The sequence below is a fragment of the Delphinus delphis genome, chromosome 12 (genome assembly GCF_949987515.2).
Source record: "Delphinus delphis chromosome 12, mDelDel1.2, whole genome shotgun sequence".
NCBI classification, from domain to species: domain Eukaryota; kingdom Metazoa; phylum Chordata; class Mammalia; order Artiodactyla; family Delphinidae; genus Delphinus; species Delphinus delphis.
The window spans coordinates 15,296,848-15,306,116 of NC_082694.2; the positions used below are offsets into that span (position 1 = coordinate 15,296,848).

At 42.3% G+C, this 9,269-nt stretch overlaps 1 pseudogene; it reads right to left on the minus strand.

The window, feature by feature from the left end:
• Positions 1 to 450: 450 nt before the first annotated feature.
• LOC132435610 (BTB/POZ domain-containing protein 9-like) lies at positions 451 to 2,749 on the minus strand (annotated as a pseudogene).
• Positions 2,750 to 9,269: the final 6,520 nt, after the last annotated feature.

Below are 9,269 nucleotides of genomic sequence, written 5' to 3' on the forward strand. Positions count from 1 at the left end.
TTTAGTTGCCAGGGCAATGTGCTCCATAAAAGGAAACACTCTATGGAAACCCATTTCCTAAAGGGTACCTCCAGGTAATGAAGGTTTAATATATGCTCTTCCATTCCCGTGTTCATATGCCATTTTTATATTCCGACTCGGGCCTGTCTACTACTTCTTTCCATGCCCTTTGTGGGGTTAGATTAGAGAGGTAGGGTGTTAATAGGGGACTTGATGAAGATTGAAGACCCACTTTCTCCCCCTGGAGACCAGCCTGATTTGAACAAATCGAGGAGAACAAAGCAGCCCTTCTGTGTCCTTGGAAGGAAACCTGTTCTGTGTCCGTTTCTGCAGCCAGGTCTGCTCCTCCCAGGGAGGGATGGGGGGTCGTCCACAGGGATCCCGGCTCGGGGAGGACACGGTTCCTGCGCCATCTGGGCCCACCCGAGTCACTCCACACGTGCACCACCTTCATCGGTGCTGCTGGATGGCTGAGTAGGAGTTGGAGCCTGGGCTGGAAGGCAGTGAGTTGCCGCTGGGGGCCTACAGGACGTGCAGGTTGAGCTGTTGACTGGCCAGGCTGGTGTCCCCTGTCCCCAATTCCTCACTGTTTTCCTCCTTCTGGCTGCTCTGCTGCTCAGGACACTCAAAGTGGACATAGCGGAACACCTTGTTTGCGGTGTTGTGTGTTCCAACGATTCGGATGAAGGAAGTTGGCTGTCTTTCAAAAGTTACTGATTGCCAGGATTTGCAGGTGACTTTAGTTCTTTCGGCTACCGTGGTCCACTGCTGCTGGTTGGTGGAAACCTCAACATAATAGCTGTAGCTCTGATCTTCACAGTCCCACAGTAATAACCACATTGACCCGATCATGTATGGCTGTGACAGTTGAACCCCGATTGTACCACTTCCCAGCTGATGACATGTATAGCCAGAATCCCAATCAGAGCTCTTGGTGTCCTCGTTCAGCAAGGTATTTTGGCCCCTACTGACCCCTTCAATCACACTGGCACAATCAGCAATTGTTGCAACGTTCTCCATGGGCACTATTAGCCCCTCCTCCAGAGTGAAGGTTTTGTTTGTAAACATACGTTCAAGAGCCACAATGTGAAAACTCTTATTCACTGTGTTGTGAGTCCCAACTATCTGAATATACCTGTTGACGTGGGCTGGAAGATATAACTTTTGCCAAGAACGACCCAGATATTGTGAACGATCAATTACCCTGATCCAATCAAGTTCATCCATTGACACTTCAATGGAATATGAATGAGACCGGCTATCTCGGTCCAACAGGAATATCCGAATATGATTGCTAATGGATGGCTGACACGGCTTAATCTCGAAGCCAGAACGGCCGTCATTATCAGTCAGATGCCTAGAAAATCCATGATCCAAATCATAATCTTGGGTGTCACCATCTGATAAGACAGACTTCATCTGCCCTTTTTCCATCTGGGCTGCATACTTCATAGTTGCAATGTCCTCTTCTGGTATGAGCATGCCTCTATAATTGAGGTCCATGTCCCGGCTCTCTGATTGAACTTTAATAGTATCTGGAACGGCATCAGGGGACAACAGTCCCAAAGGCCTCACATCATTCAGAAGTTCAGTGAGGCTCATCAAAGGCAAACACACAGCCTGCATGATTTCAGCATGATTCTCCTTTGAATTATGCTTACACAAGTTTAACAAGGCTAGGAAAATATCTTTTTCGGGAGCTGCAAATGAATCTTTTTTTTTTTTTTTTTTTTTTTTTTTTTTTGCGATACGCGTGCCCCTCGCTGTTGTGGCCTCTCCCGTTGCGGAGCACAGGCTCCGGACGCGCAGGCCCAGCGGCCATGGCTCACGGGCCCAGCCTCTCTGCGGCATGTGGGATCCTCCCGGACCGGGGCACGAACCCGTGTCCCCTGCATCGGCAGGCGGACTCTCAACCACTGTGCCACCAGGGAAGCCCCAAATGAATCTTTTAATACGACGTTTAAAAGTGCTGTTTTAGAAAGGGAGAGGAAGGCTTGGCTTGAGAACACCTCCTGAACATTTCTGTCCACAAATATGCTGCACATGCAAGTTAACTTGGGAAGTGAGTAGAGACTGGAAACATCAAAAGTCATACAGACATTCTGCATGTTAAGTATGGTGCAGAGGTACTCAGAGGTAGAGTCCTCCAGCTCTGGAAATCCATATTATAGCCAGGCTCAAAAAGTCTAGCAGCACCTCCTCCTTCTTTTTTTTTTTTTTTTTTTTTTGCTGTACGCGGGCCTCTCACTGTTGTGGCCTTTCCCGTTGCGGAGCACAGGCTCCGGATGCACAGGCTCAGCAGCCATGGCTCACGGGCCCAGCCGCTCCGCGGCATGTGGGATCTTCCCAGACCGGGGCACGAACCCGTGTCCCCTGCATCGGCAGGCGGACTCTCAACCACTGCGCCACCAGGGAAGCCCACCTCTTCCTTCTTATCTGTCAGCCTCGCCTGCCTAGTGTATTGAATAGATATGTGGAAGTAGCATTGCGACTTCTGCAGTGGTGTCCTGGAGAGGGATTTTGACTTCAGGCTGAGATTGTCACATTCCACCATATAGTAATGCTCCAAAATATTGGCACCTGACTGCTAAAATTACCCTGTGGGCAAGAAAACATTTCTTTTCCACAACAAATGTGACATGGCCATATTCTTCCCCAATCAACAGGGCACAAATATTTTCAGAAATATGTGCACATGGTCAATTTCCCCCACTTCAGCAAAGCGGCAAAGAGGGTGGCTGTTACTCATCTTGTAGAACAGTTGATAGTCGTGGATCCCCACAATGTTCCTCTGAGACCTCACCGCCCTCACAGACGCCTCTTCCACCCATTCCGCACCCCCATCGTAGCCACGGCCCCCTCCTCCACCGTCCTCGCCGCCCCTGCCTACCTTCCCATTTAAATTTGTGGTTCTGACATAAGGAAAAGGAGGACAACGGCTCCTGGCATAGGCAAGTAGCAAATCTCTATCACAGTCTGTCTTTTGGCTGTTAAACATCCGTTTTATACTCCCTTCCCACATCTAGAACACACTCATCTTCCAAAAGAGAAACCTCAGATGTCTCACCCTCTGACATCTAGCTCGAAGTCCTTCTTTTCAGGCTCAGATGTGACTCTTCATGTTCCAGTGACCTATAAACTAAATGACAACCCATCTGCTAAACAACGATTGAGAATAGGTTTTAGTGGTTAAAACTCTCATTCAAAAAAAGGGGGGAATGGGCAGCATGCAGCCGTCACTTGTCTGTAGCAATCACCAAGTGCAGTTGAGTAGGATAGCGGAGACCTCCAGCCCTGGCAGTAGGGTCCGCTGCCTGGTTCACTGCCAAGTTCTCTGGGTCTTTTATCTCATCACCCCACTGCTTTATAGCCCATGGTTTCCTTTCTCAAGGTCCAAGGTGGCTTCTGGAGCTCCAGCCCTCACACCTATGTACCAGTCAGTTGGATGGTACAAGGAAGGGAGAGACGCTATAGGACATAAAGGTCCTTTGTGGCTGTGGCTCAGTTTCTTCCCTGTCTCTCATCCTCCATGGCTGCATCTCTGTGGGCACTGGAAGGTCTGCTTCTCGGAGCCTCACTGTCTTCAGTCTGCTTCTGCTGGTGCAGGCTTGGGGTTCACAGTGTACTTTGGAGTGGGTTGAATTAACTCTCACAGGTTATATCAGGCCAGTCTTGGGATTTTTTTGGCAGTAAAGTTCCATTGAAAACTTAGTAGGCTTCCAGACTTTTTTGCTTTCACTTGGAACCAAGATTGTTTCTTTTAAGCCTGAAGACCATCATCTTTCAGTTACTGTCTCTGTGCTGTCCATCCTTCTCCCTTTGAAATACTCTATTTCATGGCTTCCAAGGCACAAATTTCTTTCTTTTCAGTTTTATTGAAATGTAACATATTTACATAAAAGGGTGCAATTTACAGTATACAGCTTGACAAATTTTCACAAACTGATCAACCCTATGTGACCGACACTCAGCTCAAAAAACAGAACACTACCCGGAGTATAAACCTTCTAGCTACTACTTGCCTCAAGGGTAACCACTATCCTGACTTCTAACATCATAGATTTGCTTTGTTTTGCCTACTTTTAAATTTATAAAAATTATATATAAATGAAATAATCAATATATGATTTTGTGTCTGGATTGTGTTGTTCAAAGCCCTAAATGTGGGTATCAACCATATTATTTTGTGTGGCCATAATTTGTTTATTCTTATTGTTGTGTAGTATTCCACTGTATGAATATACCAGGTTATTAATCTATTCCACTACTGATAGGCATTTTGAGGTAGTCACCAGTTTGGAGCTAGTACAAATAGTGCTGCTATGAATATCCTTGTATTTATATTTCAGTGAATTTATATACATGTGTCTGTTAGGTATTGTCTCAGTTACCTATGGCTGCATGACAGTCTCATTTTAGTATACTCATTGATTCTGTGGGTAAGGAATTTGGATAAGATACAGAAGGTACAATTTGTACTCTAATCTACCTTGTCTGGGGCCTCAGCTAGGAAAACACAAATGGCTGGGGGTGATTCAATGGCCAGGGGCTGGAATCTTGTGGGGACTTCTTCCCTCACTTATCTGGTGTCTGGGCTGGGATAACTCAAAGACTGGGCTAAACTGGAACTAGACTTCAGGGTACTTGTCCACAGTCTTTCCATGTGGCTGAGGCTTCCTTACAGCATGGGGGCCTCATGTAGTCAGACTTCTTACCTGGAGACTGGGAGCTCTAAGAGAAAGTATTCCAGCAATTGAAATGGAAGCTGTAAGACCTTTTATGATCTGGCTTCAAAAGTCACACAGTGTCAGGACTTCCCTGGTGGTCCAGTGGGTAAGACTCTGTGCTCCCAATGCAGGGAGCCCGGGTTCGATCCCTGGTTGGGGAACTAGATCTCACATGCATGCCGCAACTAAGAAGTCCAAGTGACGCAACTAAAGATCCCGCACGCCACAACAAAAATCCCACTTGCCGCAACTAAGATCCGGTGCAGCCTAAATAAATAAATATTTTTTTAAAAAGTCACAGTGTCACCAACACCACACTTTATTGGTCAAAACAGTCATAAACCCTCCGTGATTCAAAGGCAGTGGATATAGACATCTGTTTTTTGATAAAAGGAGTGTCAAAGAGTTTGCAGCTGTGTTTTAAAACAGCCACATACCTCGGACTAGAATTTTGGGGTCTTAGGATACGCCTATGCTTAGCTTTTAGTACTGCCACCCAGTTATGTGGCATAGGTGTGTCAATTTATTACATGAGCAATGTATGAGAGTTCTGGTTGCTCCACACTTCTGCCAACGCTTGATGTCACCTTTTTCATTTTAGCTACTCTGGTGGTTGTAAAGTAACAGCACGTTGTGATCTTAATTTGCATTTGCCTGACAACTAATGATGCAAGATTGAGTGGGCTGAATGGTGCACTCAAAAGACATCAGGTCCTAATTCCTGGAAGCTGTAAATATTATCTTATATAGTAAAGTGTTTGCAGATGTGATTAAATTAAGGATGAGATGAAGAGATTATCTTGGATTATCTAGTGGGCCCTAAGTGCTATAACAGGTATCTTCATAAGAGAGAGGCACAGAGGGGGAGGTGGAGGTAGAGATTGGAATGATGCAGCCTGAAGCCAAGGAATGCCAGCAACCACCAGAGACCAGAAAAGGCAAGGGATGGATTTTCCCTCAGAGCTTCCAGAAGGAGTGTGACCGTGCCAGTATCTTGATTTCAGACTTTTAGCCCCCAGAATTGTAAGAAAATAAATGTCTGTAGTTTTAAACCACCAAGGTTATGGGAACTTGTTACAGCAATCCCAGGAAACTAATATAAGAACATTTTCATTTATTTATTGGCCATTAGGATATTCTCTTTTATGAAGTGCCTATTCATATATGTTGCCTGTTTTTTGGGGGGTTGTCTGACATTTTATTTATTGATGTGAAGTGGTTCTTTTAATGTATTCTGGATATAAATTGAACTGATTTGAGTTCTCTGGGAAGCAGAGACCGAGGTGGAGTAAGTAGTATGAAAAGCTTATGGTGGAGTAGCACCAATGAAAGAAAAGGAGAGAAAGCAGGATTGGGAGGGGGCCATCAGACTACAGTGTAGACCTGAAGCTCTCTGACAGCCCAACAGGGAGCTCTGGAGCAAAGGCTGCCCATTAGAGGAGTCCCATGGTGGGATGGAAACAGCTAGGACCTTGTACGAATGCCTTGTTTATCTCTGGTTGAGGAACACCCTGCAAAGAACATGGTTGGTTATCAGTGCCTTTCTCAATCTTTGGTCAAGAGCCACCACAAGAACATGACCTGGGCCCAAAAGCTGATGTGGACCTGAAGGAGCTAACAGCAGGAGGTTGTGAGTTAACCACACTCCTCACAGGTCTGCAGTGAGTCCTCTCTTGAAGAGGTATCTGAATTGTGCATCCCAGCCTGCCATGTGAGTCCTTTATTGTAAATATCTTCTCCCACTCTGTGCTTGCCTTTTCACACTTTTAATGGTGTCCTTTGATGAACAGAAGTCTTTGATCTGAACGTAGTCCAATGTATCTTTTTTTTTCCTTTATAACTCGTTATTTTGTGTCATGGTGAGAAACATTTGCCTACCTCAAGTTTTATCCTAAAAGATTAGTTTTTTAACCTTTCACATTTAGACCTATAATTTACCTAGAACTGATTTTCATGAATGTGAGGTAGGGAGTCAAGATTTATTTTGTCTCTTGGGCTATTCAATTGCCTTAGAAAAGAACATCTTTTCCCCTTTTCCCCACTGTACTATTGCAGGTGTTGCCTTTGTCATCAATCAGGTGAACATATATGTTGATTTGCATTTCCCTTATGACTAATGATGTTGAGCATCTTTTCATGTGCTTATTGACCATTTGTATATCTTCTTTGGAGAAATGTCTATTCAGGTTCTTTGCCCATTTAAAAAATTGGGTTTTTTATCATATTATTATTGGGTTTGTAGGATCTCTTTATATATTCTAGACACAAGTCATTTACCAAATATATTCTTGGTAAAAATTTTCTCCCATTGTGTCATTGTCTTCTTACTTTCTTGATCATGTCCTTTGAGGTACAAAAGTTTTAAATTTTGATAAAGTCTAATTTTTCTCTCTTTTTTTGTACCTGTGTTTTTAGTGTCATATCTAATTCAAGATCAGGAAGATTTACACCTATCTTTTCTTCTAAGAGCTTTATAGTTTAGGCTCTAATATTTCAGTCTTTGAGAATTTTGAGTTATGTTTTGTATATGGTGTGAGATAGGGGTCTAGACTGATTCTTTTGTATGTGAATATCCAGTTGTCCCAACACCATTTGCTGAAAAGATTTTTCTATTCCCCATTGAACTGCTTTGGCACTCTGGTTGAAAATCAATTGACTCTAAATGTGAGAGTTTATTTCTAGGCTTTAAATTCTATTCCATTGATATATATGTCTGTCCTTATGCCAGTACCACACAGCCTTGATTACTTTAGCTTTGTAGTAAGATTTTTAAAATTGAAATATAGTTGATGTACAATATTATGTTAGTTTCAGGTGTACTGTATAGTGACTTGACATTTGTATACATTATGAAAGGATCACCATGATAATTCGAGTAACCATTGGTCCCCACATAAAGTTATTACAATGTTATTGACCATATTCTTTATGCTGTATATTACATCCAGTGGATTATTTAGTTTATAACTGGAGGTTTGTATTTCTTAACCCCCTTCACCTATGTCACCCCCCCACCCCCAGCAACCACTCATTCGTTTTCTGTATCTATGAGTCTGTTTCAGTTTGTATTGTTTGTTCGTTTTGTTTTGTTTTTTAGATTCCAGAAATAAAGGAGATCATATGGTATTTCTCTTTCTCTATATGACTTATTTCACCTAGTGTAATATCCTCTAGGTCCACCGATGTTGCCATAAATAACAAGATTTATTTTTTTCATGGCTGAGTGATATTTCACTGTATATATACACCATATCTTCTTTATCCATTCATCTATTGATAGACACTTAAGTTGCTTTCATATCTTGGCTTTGTAAATAATGCTGCAATGAACTTTGGTGTACATATACCTTCTCAAATTAGTGTTTTTGTTTTCTTTGGGTAAATACACAAAAGTGAAATTGCTGGATCATATGGTGGTTCTATTTTGAAGTTTTTGAGGAACCTCCATACTATTTTCCATAGTGGCTGCACCAATTTACACTCCCACCAACAGTGCATAAGGATTCCCCACATCCTTGCCAACACTTGTTACTTGTTGTCTTTTGGATGATAGCCATTCTGACAAGTGTGAGATGGTATATCATTCCGGTTGTTATTTGCATTTTCCTAATGATTAGTAATGTTGAGCATCTTTTCATGTGTCTGTTGGCCATCTGTATGTCTTCTTTAGAAAAATGTCTATTCAGGTCCTCTGCCCATTTTTAAATTGGGTTGTTTGTTTTTTTGATGTTGAGTTGTATGAGTTCTTTGTATATTTTGGGTATTAGCCCCTTATTTAGTATATCATTTGCAAATATCTTCTCTCATTCAATAGGTTGCCTTTTCACTTTGTTGATAGCTTCCTTCACTGTGCAAAAGGTTTTTAGTTTGATGTAGTCCCATTTGTTTAATTTTGCTTTTATTTCCCTTCAGTGAGGAGACAGATCCAAAAAAATGTTGCTAAGACTGATGTCAAAGAGCATATTGTCTATATTTTCTTCTAAAAGTTTTATGGTTTCATGTCTTACATTTAAGTCTTTAATCCATTTTGAGTTATTGTGTATATAGTGTGAGAAAGTAGTCCAGTTTGATTCTTTTGCATGTAGATGTCCAATTTTCCCATTTTTTGAAAAGACACCATTTAGTGAAGAGACTCTCTTTTCCACATTTTATATTCTTGCTTCTTTTTTGAGGAGGGGCTGCACCATGTGGCATGGGCTCAACCAGGGATGAAACCCACATGCCCTGCAGTGGAAGCATGGAGTCTTAACTGCTGGACTGCCAGGGAAATCCCTATTCTTGCTTCTTTTGTCATAGATTAATTGATTATATAAGTGTGTGTTTATTTCTAAGCTCTCTATTCTGTTCCATTGATCTATGTGTCTGTTTTTATGCTGGTATCGTACTGTTTTGATTCCCATAGCTTTGTAGTATAGTTTGAAATCAGGCAGCATAATACCTCCAGCTTTGTTCTTCTTTCTCAAGACTACTTTGGCTATTTGGGGTCTTTTAGAATTACTTGTTCTAGTTCTGTGAAAAATACCTTTGTTATTTTGATAGGGA